Source organism: Callospermophilus lateralis, chromosome 13, assembly GCF_048772815.1.
Source record: "Callospermophilus lateralis isolate mCalLat2 chromosome 13, mCalLat2.hap1, whole genome shotgun sequence".
Lineage (NCBI taxonomy): Eukaryota > Metazoa > Chordata > Mammalia > Rodentia > Sciuridae > Callospermophilus > Callospermophilus lateralis.
This window is the reverse complement of record NC_135317.1, coordinates 28,692,983-28,707,390: the sequence shown is the minus strand read 5'-3', so window position 1 is coordinate 28,707,390 and position 14,408 is coordinate 28,692,983.

Sequence of the window (14,408 nt, the reverse complement as noted above, 5' to 3'; positions counted from 1 at the left end):
TCAACTTTAGAACATTTCATCATCCCCAAAGACGTCCTGTACCCATTAGCAGTCACTCTCCATCCCTCCCTCCCTGGCAAATACTAATCCCTCTCTGTGGATAGGCCTAGTCTGGACATTTCAAATACATGGAATCATTAAAGTGCATAGTCTTTTGTCTCTGGCTTCTTTGACTCAGCCTAAGGTTTACAAGGTTTATCCAAGTTGTAGCAGGAATCGGTACTTCATTCCTTTTTTATTGCTGTTACACAGAGATGTTGTGTGCTCAGTGGCACAGACAAGGGTTAGCGTCAGAATGAGCTGGAACACCCATCATGTGGAAAAAGAATGCCACGGGAGACACTATTGAAATACAGCGTAGACCCTTTGGCAAAATTGTGTTGGAATCCTATAGAAAAGCATTAGCTATACCTTGGAGGAGATGTGACAAACTCTTCAGGATCCAGGAAGAGCCCAGTCTATAAAATTCTTTCCATGAGAAACTCAATGCTCCCAACACCCTTTCCCTGTGCCTTCCTTCTAGTTTTTCTGTGGAAAGAGCAGGGTCTCCCAGCATGGAGTGCTAGGCTTGGACACTGTGACCGTTAGTTGTCCCCAAAACTCAGTGTTTCAGACTCAGCCTTGGCTGAGAAGGAGGGTAGGAGGGAAATGGTTTCATTATTGGGAATTTGAACTCCAATGAGAAACATGAGACAAAAGTTAGACTGAACTTGGTTTTTAAGATTTAAAAAAAGATATTCTGAGTCAGTAATGAGATGAAAAGAAACCCAAGACATTGACAGGAGAGAGGAATGGACATGGAATCCCAAAGCCCTAGCAAGATAAAGGGGGAGCTGGCATGGGCAGAATTTAAATTTTGTTAGGGTTTGTGTGGTAAAGGAATCAAAGAAATGGTATCTTGAATAGACTTCATGATCCCCAGAGCAGTCTGAGAACTTCAGTGCTCATTTGTAAACCAGATTATGACCTGACAATAGAAACAGCGGACCAGGTTTAAGGTCAAGAATTATAAGTCACTGGCATTAAGATGAACCATGAGCTGAGACAAAAATATGTGAGCAGATGGACAGTTCCTCCCCTTTCAAAGAGATCTCGAGAAATATATTAATAAATGGAAAGTCCATTAAAGTTAAATATAACTAATTTGATTGATGGACTTCCAAAGCTGTAACATAGGAAAAGAGAGAAAGGCCATCTTAAAGCTCCAGAATGGGTGACTTTAGGATATGTTGAGGTGGATTGGAAAGACAGAAGAAAAGTCAGTAGATGGTTTCAAATGCCACGTGGCCTGGGGATTTACTGCTGCAATTCCCTGACTTAAAAGCTCATCCTGAATAATTCTCATTTCCCTGTCTCCTTTACATGTGGTACAGCAGTGCTGCTTCTGCCCCTGGAGTTTTACAGAGGTCACACTAACAGTTATTTTATTTACAATCTTATGTAACCCTGAGATCTAGACAGGCTTGCAACGGGGCTGGGCAGCAACAGATCAAGCTGCCAATCACCGTGCTGTACCCAGAGTCCATCCATTCATTCAGATATTGAAGGAGCAACTGTGACCACTGTGACCACCAGGATGACGGAGCTGGGACAAAGCAACTAATCTAATCATCATGATCCTGCTCATGGTGGAAGAGGGATGCATGCATTTATTCGAAATTGTAGAAGTGCTGTGACAACTTTTAGGTGTCTGATAGGGTATTACTGCAGACCCTTCATGAAATGGAAAGTCATGCTTACTCTCTGACAAGCAAGACTTTATTCCTGGTCAGGCTCATGCTGCCTGGGTCTTTCGTTATGAGTTCTCAGCCCTCTTTCTTGTAAGCTTCTTTCAGGTCACCCCACCATTTTCTCCTGGCCTGCCTGGGTATATCCCATCCCTGGATATAGTCATAATTTGTACTCTGAGATCCTTTCATTGTGTGACAGGAATTTCAAAGTTCTTTTTTTTTTCTTTTTATTATGGCAAGATACACATTTTAAAGTCATTCACATTGAATAACATAAAATTTAGCATCCTAACCATTTTTAAGTGTTCAGTTCAGTGATAATAAGTACACACGTATGATGGGCAATCATCACCACCATTTGAATCCAGAACTTTTTCATCTTTTTAAACTAAAACTCTGTATTCTTTTTTTTAAACCTTTGTTTATTTATTTTTATGTGGTGCTGAGGCAAGCACTCTACTACTGAGCCACAACCCCAACCCCTAAACTTTCTAATTTAAAACTAAAGTCCATGTTTTCCAACTACCCCTTTTTTAACCCTGGTAATGACCATTCTTCTGTCTTGTTGAATGTCCTCTAGGTATGTCATACCTAGAAGTGGAAGCATACAGTGTTGTGGTTTTTTTTTTTTTTTTGGTCTTTTTGTAACTGGCTTATTTCACTTAGCATGATGTCTTTAAAGTTCATTATGTTGTAGCAAGTGTCAGAAGACGTTTTAAAATTGTTTTATGTATTTGTAAGGCCTCTTCCTTACTCTATTGTTGGAGTCTCTGCAGGAAACACATGGTAGAGGATTTAATGAGGGGGCTGGGGGTGTGGCTTAAGCAGTCACATGCTCGCCTGGCATGTGGGGGGGGGTGGCTGGTTCATAAAAATAAGATAAAGATGTTGTGTCCACCGAAAACTAAAAAATAATTATTAAAAAAGTTCTCTCTCCCTCTCTCTTTTTTTAAAAAAAAGAATTTAATGAGGGACTATTTACAAAGGTGTAGATAAGCTTTAAGGGAACCATCTAGGGGTGGTGAAGTTTAGGATGTGGCAAACAGGGATGCAAAATGGGGAGGCAGAGAGCTGGGTGGGGTGGGTTCCTGTAAATGAGAAAGGCTGGGTGGTTACTCAGAGGAGAAATGGCCCCGAGAGGACTTGTGTGAGAGAAAGAGAATGAAGAGAAAGGAGGAAGTTCTGACAGTTGCTATGGGGAATGCTGGGAAGAAACTTCATCTGGGAAGAGATGTCTAGAAGGGACTGACTCCATGAAGAAATAAACTGCCTTCCCCAAGGGACCTTTAGTAAAGATACACCTTATTTTCCAGGCTTTTGTATACTTTTGAATGTAAACACTCTGTTGAAGCATGTTTAGGAAGGAGAAGTTCTGGTAGTGCTTGGTGTGGTGGGCAGAGTAAGAGCCCCCCGAAGATGTCCACCCCCCAACCCCAGAGCCTGTGATGTTACACGGGAGTGGGAACCAAGTTTGCGGATAGGGTTGGTGATCCTCTCAGGTTGAAAGGAGATTATTCCAGCTCTTCTGGGTGGGTCCGGTGTCATCACAAGGGTCTTCAGCAGGGAAGGAGGAGGCAGGAGGGTCAAAGTCAGAGAGATCTGGGGCAGAACTTGGCAGGTGCTCTGACCAGAGTGCAAAACCATACAACTTCTGTGGAGGAGAATTCGCTGTGAATGAAATAGCAGATGGGTCTCCGTGGACCACAGTCAAGGTGTCAGCAAGGTGTGTTCCCTTCAATCCAACAACCCAATTTCAGTGACTTTGCTCTGAGGAAATAGCCCCCCTAGAATGCCAAATGACACCCCGAAAAGATATTGAGGTGGTGTTATTTAAATTGCAAAATATTGAAAACACATCCCCAATCCTCATTCATAAAGAGAGAATGGTTCAATCCATTATAGAATAAAAAAAGAATGAAGGAGATCTTTATGGCCATATTGTTAAGTACAAAAAGCAAGGTGATGGGGCTGGGTTATGGCTCAGTGGTAGCACACTTGCCTGGCATGTGTGAGGCAACTGGGTTCGATTCTCAGCACCACATAAAAATAAATAAATAAAATAAAGGTCTATCAACAACTAAAAAAAAATTTTTAAATAAAAATAAAAAGCAAGGTTATGGGGTAGGATATGGACTAAATTATACTAGTATATTGTGTGCATGTGTGGTTATGTAAAAATGATCCCACTATTATATACAATTGTAATGCACCAAGAAAAATATGGAGGAAAAAAAAAAGCAAGATGAAAAAGCATGAAAACATAATTGGTGTTAAAAGGAGAGGGGAGGAAAAGAGAAAAAGAATTAATTTTCTTAAGAATCACATGGGAGATAAACCAGGAAACAATGAAAATGATTACCTGTTGGGAATAGGTATAAAGAGAAGAAGAGAATAAGGATATTAGAGACAGGGACACTTTTATGAGTGTATCTCTTTATGTAATTTTGACTTTTGAACCAAGTAAGTATTTTACATATTCAAAAATTAAGGGGACTAATACAAACAACAATAAGTGCTGGAAAAACGTACATAAGTGGGGAAAAAGGTACACTCATACATTGCTGGTGGGACTGCAAATTGGTGTAGCCAATATGGAAAGCACATGGAGATTTCTTGGAAAACTGGGAATGGAACCACATTTGACCCAGCTATCCCACTCCTCAGTCCATACCCAAAGGACTTAAAAATAGCAATCTACAGGGACACAGCCATATCAATATTTATAGCAGCTCAATTCACAATAACTACATTGTGGAACCAACCTAGATGCCCTTGAATAGATGAATGAATTTTAAAATGTGGCATATATACACAATGAAATATTACTCAACAATAAAAGAGAATAAAATCATGGCATTTGTAGGTAAATGGATGGAGTTGGAGAATATAATGCTAAGTGAAGTTAGCCAATCCCCAAAAAAACAAATGCCAAAGGTTTTCTCTGATATAAGGAGGCTGATTCATAGTGGGATAGAGAGGGGGAGCATGGGAGGAATAGATGAACTCAAGATAAGGTAAAGGGGTGGGAGGGGAAGAGAGGGGGCATGGAGTTAGAAATGATGGTGGAATGAGATGGACATTATTACCCAACGTACATGTATGAAGACATAAATGATGTGAATATACTTTGTATACTACCAGAGATATGAAAAATTGTGCTTTATATGTGTAATATGAATTGTAATGCATTCTGCTGTCATATACAACAAATTAGAATAAAAAAAATTTTTAAAAATTAAAGGGGACTTTTAAAAAAAGTTGCAAACAGCAAGTGGATAGCATAACAACCCAGAGAAAAGAATGGCCAGTACTTTTGAACCTCATACTTTGATGAGTGGAATATGTTCTATTGAAAAGAACACCTACAAACTAGGTTTGTATTTGGTAGTAATATTACCATCATGATGCTAAAATCTATTTTGCGTGTATTGTGGGATGCAGCAAATGAAAAAAACCTACTGATTTTGCAGGGACCTGAGGCTCTCACTGTAAGAGGAGGTAGTGTGGAGTGGAGGAACCCTGTGCTCCTGGGTTAGAATGGTCACCTTCCATATGAACTCCCAGTTTCCCTACCCACTGACAGAGCCTTGAAACAATGTTAGTCTGGGAGCAGTGATCACATGTAGTGGGCATATCTTGGCTTGTAAGTAACGTTTCCCTCAGAAAGGAACAAATCTTAGGGCAATAGCTTGGATTGGGGCATGGAAGTACAATGGGTTTGGAACCTCCTGTGCTGGAAAGCAGGAAAGTGCTCACAGACTCATAGGTAGGTCCAGCAATGTGATTTGCAGAGCCCAGGAAAAAAAAATAATAAAAAAACAGGGTCCCTCACTGAAAAATTATTAAGAACCTCGAGACAGCAACAGCAGAGGATTAAACCAAGCAGGAGGCCTTTCTAAGCGTGGGGTCTTGTGCATCTGCATGGGTTACATTCCCGTAAAGTTGGCCTTGATAATGGGAGATGTGTTAAAAGTTTAGAGGAGCTGGGGAAGATGATGAGTGCCTGTAGTCCCAGGGACTCCTGAGGCTGAGGCAGGAGGATCTCAAGTTTAAAGCCAGCCTGGGCAACTTAGTGGGATTTGTCTCATATAAAGATCTGAATGGGGCTGGGATGTAGCTCAGTGGCAAAGCATCTGCCTTGCATTTGCAAAGCCCTGGGTTTGACCCCCAGTTCCAAAAAAGACAAAAAAAAAAAAAAAAAAAGAACCCCACCCCCCAAAAAAAAAAATAATAATAAGATTAAAAAAAAAAAAAAAAGATCTGAATGAAGCTCAGTGGTAGAGTGCCCTAGGTTCAATCCCTAAGACCAGAAGATAAAAAAGAAAGTTCAGAGGATTTGTCTTTGAAGAGGACGTTTCTGCTGGTTTCTTTTGGGGCAACATAGACACTAAAAATAATAATGACAATAGACTAAAAAACGAAATAAGAAAGAATCCATGAGTTTAAAGTGATACTATATACAATGATACTATACCAGTATAGACACTATGTAATACTCCTATATAAAGGTATGTTTGCAGGGGAGGGAAAACTACTTTTTTTTTTTTTTTGGTACTAGAGATTGAACTCAGAGGTGCTTAACCACTGAGCCATATTTCTAGACCTTTTTATATTTTTTAATTTAATTAACTAATTTATTTTAATAAGGTATATGTGACAGCAGAATGCATTTTGATTCATTGTATACAGCTGCAGCACAACTTTTCATTTCTCTGGTTGCACACAATGCGAGTCACACCATATGTGCAGTCATACATGTACCTATAATTTATTTAGAGACAGGGTCTTGCTAAGTTGCTTAGTGCCTTGCTAAGTTGCTAAGGCTGGCTTTGAACTTGTGATCCTTCCTCCTCAGCCTCCCAAGCTGCTGGGATTACAAGTGTGTGCCACCATGCCTGGAGGGAAGACTTCTTTAGGAAGAAAAAAGAAGCAGATAAATAACTAGCCAATACGTGTAAACTGAATGATAGAATTAGAAAAAAATGTGAATTTTTGCAGCCATTTAGTAATAATGATGCTACAACCATTGGGCTAAAACTTGCAGAGGAACAGAATTTTTACGATTTTAAAAAAGAATTTATTTATTTATTTTAATTTGTTAAATATGGCAGCAGAATGCATTTCAATTCATAGTACACATATACAGCACAATTTCTCATGTCTCTGGTTGTACACAAAGTAGAGTCACATCATTCATGTCTTCATTCATGTACTTAGGATAATGATGTCCATCTCATTCCAGCATCTTTTCTATTTAAGTTCCTCCATTCCTCTTATGCTCCCTGTACCCACCCCTATTATGGATCAGCATCCACATATCCATAGAGAAAACATTCAGTCTTTGGTTTTTTGGGATCAGCTTACTTCACTTAGCATGATATTCTCCAACTCCATTTTCCTGCAAATGCCATAATTTTATTCTCTTTTAATGCTGAGTAATATTCCATTGTGTATATATACACCACAGGTTCTTTATCCATTCATCTATTGAAGGGCATCTAGGTTGGTTCCACAAGGTAGTTATTGTTTTCACATGATTTTTAAAGTCCAACTTGACCATCCATCGATGACTTGTTCATTACAAATGGGAAAATATGACTTTATAATAGAGAGGTCTGGCAGAAACCATTTTAACCTAGTGGCATGAATAATGACAGGGTTTTCATGTGCCACTGGATGTCAACCAGTAGAAAGCACACATGTCATATTTTGCCCCAAATGCTTACCTGCAATATAATCATGTGGAAACAAACAGATCTACATTATGGGGATGTTCTATGAGGCAACTGGCCTAAACTCTTTAAAAAAAAGTCATGAAAGAAAATTAACAGGGTACTGTTCTAGATAAAACGAGGCTGAAGAGTCTTGAGAACCAAAAGTGTTATATGGCTCTTGATTGGTCTTTGAAAAAGAGCTGTGGAAAACAACGAGGGAGCTTGGAATTGGGGCTGTGTAGTAGATGTTTTTATACCAGTGTTAAAATTCTTGGGTGTAGGTTGGTTGCAGTTTTGGCTATGGTTATGTGGGAGAATTCTTAGAAGATATGTGCAGAAGGTTGTAAGGTGAAATATCCTGTGTCTGCAACTTAGTTTCAAATGGAGGGGGGGGGGGCTGGAGAGGGGAAGAGAGGGTGACAGAGGGATTGAGTAAGAGAAAGCCAATGTGGCAAAATGTTAAAAATTACCACTGGGCATGGTGGCACCCACCTGTAATCCCAGCAGCTCAGGAGGCTGAGGCAGGAGGATTGTGCGTTCAAAGCCAGCCTCAGCAATTTAGCAAGGCACTGAGCAACTCAGGGAGACCCTGTCTCTAAATAAAATACAAAAAGGGCTTAGGATGTTGCTCAGTGGTTGAGTACCCCTGGGTTCAATCTCTGATACTCCCTCCCCGCTCCCAGTGTTAACAATTAAATCTGGGTCCTGGATGTACTGCTAGCTTCATATAATTTTTTCACTTTTCTGTAGGATAACTTTTATTTTTTTAATAAGAAGTTAGGAGAAGAAACTTTCTAGCTAAAGTCACATGTCAGGGAGGAAACAACCACTCATCAAAGGCAGACAGTCCCTCTGGCTGATTGGCAGTACCCCCTGGAGCAGCACAAGTGCCACCTGGCACTTCAACATCGTTAGCCATGTGTCCCATGGCAAAGCCAGCCACAGTGAGCACTGCAAACAGTGTGGTGCAAAATCGGCACCTGTCTCGGGAGCACTCTAATGAGGAGAGCTGAGACAGGGATTCTGGCTCAGCGAGGCAGGGATGAGCTTTCTTCTGTGCCACGAGAAATAAGTTCAGGCCTGGACAACTTCTTTGGGTCTTATGTGAAATTTGGGGCAAATATACCCACTCTATATATACCATAGAGATCAAAATAATGAGAGTCAAGACGTTGACACTTCATAGATGTAATCTTATTAATTTATTTTATAGATTGTTATTATATTTATTTTATAGGTTAATATTTTGAAAAGTCAGACAGTTCTTTTTTCATATATGAGCTGTTACAGACATACTTTCTGTTTGTATTTCTGCTACAGTTTGTGTCCTGTAAACACAGAACTTAAGATGATTCTGTTTCACATGATTCCTGTCAAGAAAGAAAGAAAAAAAATATAGTGCATTTAAAATGCTCTCTGCTGTCCTGTTGCATACTCCTGACAGGAGAGGACTTCCATTCTGACAGTTTTAGTGAGAACCATGTGCACATTTCAAACTTGTTTTTCTTCCACTCCTTGAATTTTTTTGGTTTTGGGTACGATAGGACACATTTATGATATGACATGCCTTCTGGCTCTGCATCTACATGTCACAAAGAAGGGTACATGAGACTAATGGGCAGTGGGGTTATTCTTGGGAGTCATTCCCCCAATAGGACAACTGGCAATAACCATACCCAGAGTGCAGAGTGGTTGCAAGCCACATGGATATAGCCTGCCAAACCCAGTAAGATACATCCCTAACCCTGCTAAGAGCCACAGCCAAGTAATATGATGCATGGCATTTTTGGTTGAAAGGTGAAGCCAGCAAGCCATTGAGATGATATGATTATGTTAAGATTTGCATTCATATGGATATTGGACTCCTGCTGTCCACCTCGGCCTGCTACAGGACTCCTGGAGAGTTCCCATTGGTTGGGGAAGTGCGGTAGGAGGGAATTCCGGAGGAGGAACTTCCTCTTGGGAGCCAGGAGAACGCTGCGTGGGTCAATCAGCAATCTTCCCGGGCGTGTACGGGGCATTGGCGGCAGTTTCAAAAAATAAAGTTTGTTCCTGCTTGAGTGGCTCGTGATTTTGTGCCCAGCCAGACTGCGGCATAACCCCTAACTCAACATTCCCTTAGTTCCTACAGTGGCATAGACATTCCATTGGTACCTATGCAGGGAGACATAGGAATAGAAAATCTGAGAGAAAAGTGAGGTCTCAAGCAATTATTAAAAAAAAAAAAAAGAGAGAGAGAGAGAGAGAGAGAGAGAAAGAGAAAAAAGGAAGGAAAGAAGAAAGAAAGAGGAAATACATGAAAACGGAGTTGAGGCTCCTCTCAGGGCTCTGTCAATGGCAAGTTCAAGGGTGTGTCTGTGTGTGTGTGTGTGTGTGTGTGTGTGTGTACAGTCTGCCCTCAGGTATATTAAACAGGAGGTAGTGATGATCACCAAGGGAATCAGAAATGTGGGTTTGAAGGGATGGTGACATAGAGATTAAGGAATCATTTCACAATAATCATAGATGCAGAAATGGGTGAATTCCCCTAAATTAAAACGTACCAATGAAAAAGAAGACTAAGGACAGGAACTTGGGTGATATCTATATTTAGTTGTGAAACTTGAATACAAGGATGACTACAAAGTTTTGGATCCAGAAATTGGTTAGAACTAGGGTAAGAGGGTTGGGAAGGATAGAAACAACCAGTTTGGTTTGGGTTTTTGTCATTTTCAACTGAAAGGCTTCTGATAATGCATTCATTTAAATGTTTAAACCAGATATAAAGAGTATTCTTGTAGCTCTTATTCAATGATAAAATAAAAACCTATTGAGTAGTAGCAAAACCTCAGAACTCATACAGTAGAAATTAGCATTCGGTATGACAGATGGTATTGTTTTGCCCAAATGAAATCACTGCTATTGATGTTAATCGTGGAGAAATCTATTTATACATGAGGTTTCACTTGTTGGTTTGGTTATTTTGATTTTGAGCATAATGTGCATCATGATGCCCATCATTATCTGTTGATATTTTTCCTTTTTAACAAAGTTGAGTTTATATCCCCTCTCTGTTATTTAGAAAAGACAATTTAATAGTCCACCCCAAATTCAATGGCAGGAATATCCCTGCTGCCCAAAGTATATTCATTGATTGTTCATTAATGAAACATTTGTAGGTCACTGTGTGTTCCTTTTGGGTGACTCTTACACTAAACTCACTCATGATGTACCTATGGAGCTGAATCCTGGGACATGCCCTTTTGAGTTTTATATCCAAATACCACCATGTGTATTTTGATGATTAGAGTCTCTTACCATTTTTCTCCAACTAAACGACTATAAGATTTTCATATCTATAATGAGTTTTCAAATGGCCTACAAATTCTTAAAGATATAAAGAAAAGAACTAAAAATATATAGCTAATTAAAACTGTGTAGCCGAGAGCAGAGAGGGAGGTGAGAAGAGAGAGAGTAATTTGCCATTGCTCAAAATAAGGTGTCAATATTGTCTTAATAACATACTTGCCAAACTTTTCATGTCAGATCCTCAGGGTGATGTGGTATAAAGAATGAAAACTTTGGAATGAGATTGCTCTGAATTTGATTGACGTTCTTACTACCTTTGACATTTGAAGTTGCTCAATCACCTGGTTTCCTCATCTGGAAAGAGGTGTTATAAGAAATGAGATCACATAGCTAATATTCTCCAAACTATGCCTGGTATACAGTAGTGATCAATAACAATAGTTATTATCAATTTTAAAAATTTAGCAGGACTAGAATAAATGTGGAACTCAAAATCCTGACAGATTAGGTCGGTAAGGGCTCAGATGGATGTGAATGGATGTGAATAGAGGAAGGACTGCCTTGACTCGACCAACTGAGCAGAGGGTAGAGACTGGCCCTCAAGACTAAGGTTCTATGCAGTGAGGCTCCTGCTGGCTCTGAACGACTGACACACGCAATTTGATGCTCCACTGTATTTGTGTGAAGATAATGCATCTGTTCCTAATTTGCAAAAAAAATCTGACATTATTCATAATCACATCTTCTTGTAAGTTTGGAGAAAGTCTAATTTTAGGAAAGTCTTTGGTCCACAATCAATTTTGGGGGAATTAAAATGATGATTTCTTCCATTTTTGAGGATTCTACACATTTTGGTCTTGTGTGTATGTGTGTGTGTGTGTGTGTGTGTGTGTGTGTTTCTTCCTCTAGCCTTTCTAAAAGAATTTCTATTCCCTTATTGTTGTGTTGTTAGTGTGAAGAATTCAGTCCTGATCACGTCCTAGTTGGGAGCAGAGGCTAGTTCAGACGGATATGACTTCTGTCCTGGCTGTGCCACTTGGTTATTACTCGATCTGCTCAGCACTAAGTTCCTTCACCTGGTAAATTAAGAATAATAATGTCCAACCCACCAGATTGTTGTAGGATTTAAATGAGATTTTGACTATAAAGCCCTGAGACCACCATCATCATCAGTATAGGCTGAGTATCACTTATTCTAAATACTTAGAACTAGAAGCATTTGGATTTCATTTTTTTTCAGATTTGGGGATATTTGCATATACATAATGAAATATGTCAGGGATTAATTTCAAGTCTAATCATGAAATCTGTTTCATATCCTCCTTATGCATATAGCCCAAAGGTATATTTTTAATAATTGTAGGTATTAATGTGAATGATTTTATGAAGGAAACAAAGTCTCATAGTGTGGAATTTTTATACTTGTGGTGTCATGTCAGTGCTTAAAAAGTTTGAGATTATGAGGCATTTGGATTTTGGATTTTGGAATTAGGGATACTCACCATGCACGAACAACATTATTACAATTCTTGACATCTTCCAACTCCTCTCATCTCACATTAAAGAGTTCTTTGTAAGATTAGCAGATCTTTACCATACAAAAATGTTTAATTAATAATTAAGTTTTGAAAGTAATAAAAGCTATAGCACCAGACTGAATCTTAACTGCATTGGGGAAAATTGGAGAAGAGTTTCAAATTGTAAGCTCACTGTGTCCAGTACAAGGACATATTGAGGTCCTTAGGCATGAGGGAAAAAACCTTCTGTAAACATAAATAGATGATTATTGTCATCATTTCTATTTTTCTGAGGAGTACCAATAAAATACAAATGACTTTCTGGAGATTATCTACAAATGCATTCACTGAGAGGCAGTATGGTATAGGTTTACTGTTGGTAAGGAGGTTTTTTTTACCCAGTCCCTTCTCTGTGCTTCATATCCTTTCTGTAATAGGAGGTAGTTCTTGAGGAGTAGAGAGTAGTTGGAAGTATGTGTGGGATATTGTTTTGTGTGGGATATCATTGCTGTCACAATGGGTACAGGTGAATGGTAGCCATCGTCCAAGATGGCACCCATCGATCCTTACCTGCTGGTATTCATGCTCTCTTGTAGTCCCTCCTGTGTTGTATCAGTGTTTGTCTATGTGCCAATAAAATTCAGCAGAACTGAAGTTTTATGCCACATCAGAGATAAGGTTCTAAAAGTCATCTCAGCTTCTGAATTCCCTGTCACACTCTCTTGGCTTACTTGCTCTGTGGAAAGCCTTGTTGTGAGCAAATCATGAGAAGCCCACATGGCAAGGAACTGAAGTTTCCTGCAAACAAGTCATAAAAGCAAGTGAGCCTGGAAGCAGATCCTTTGATCTCAGTCGAGTCTCAGAAGATTGCAGGCCTAGCTGACACATCGAGTGTGGGCTTGGGCTCGGGAGAGACCCTGAACCTCATCCACCCAGTTAAGCCACTCCCAGATTCCCAGCCAACAGAAACTGTGAGATAATGAATGTGTATTGTTTTAAGATGATAAGTTTGGAGTGACTTGTTACGTAACTAATACAAGGTGCATCTGGCTTTTAATAAGCAGAGTCAGGAATGTCAGATGTCTTGCAGTATGAGTGACAGCCCAGCACAATGCAGATCTTGTTCCTTCTCCAATGCCAAGGGCCTCTCCCAATACTGGCATGAACCCTCCCATTTTAAAATATTTATGACTTTTGTTTGTAGATTAAAAGCAAAAGATCAAAAAGGTAATCATAAATTGCTGTGTGATTCAATCTAAATTTAAATACAAGCTATCCAGTGACCCAAAGATTCTTCCTTGAAAAATTTCTTGCAAAAATTCTGGTAGATATGCAAAAAAATTATGCCTGAGGATGTCTCTTTCTTTTTCTTCTTCTTTTTTTTTTTTTGCAATGTCGGTATACTTCAAATAAATTAAATGTTTGCTAACAGAGGAATAGTGAAATAAATATGATATATCCAGAATATAATGCAGCTCCTAAAAATGAAGTTAGTTTATCTGCAATGGCAAAAAAATGAGCCTTTAAAATTTAAAAATTTTAAATTTTTTATTTGTTCTTTTTAGTTATATATGACAGTAGAATATATTTTGACACATTATGCATTCGTGGACTATGACTTCCCATTCTTGTGGTCAAAATGAGCATTTAAATATTAACTAAAATGAAAATCTAAATTACAGAATAATATGTATGATAAACCGTTTGAGTTTTTAAAAAAGAATATACTATCCCAGGTGTTGTGTCTCATGCCTGTACTCCCAGCTACTCAGGAGGCTGAGGCAGGAGGATTGCAAGTTCAAAGGCAGTCTAGGCAACTTAGCAAGACCCTGTCTAAAATTTTAAAAAGTCAGGGGATTGTGGATGTGTAGCACAATGGTAGGGCACCTAGGTTCAATCTCTAGCACCACCTAAAATGAAACAAACAAACCACCCCCCAAACCTCAAAATACTGTGTGTTTGCGTGCATGCATGTAATGTGTATATGTGTGTGTGTGTATAAAATGTATAGAAATAGATATAGTATGACTCATATCATACACTTAACAGTGGATTCCTATAGGGGAAGAATCTGTTAAGTGGAACTTTGGCTTTTCTTTTCTTTTAAAATATTTTTTTAGTTGTAGATGGACACAATACCTTTATTTTATTTGTTTATT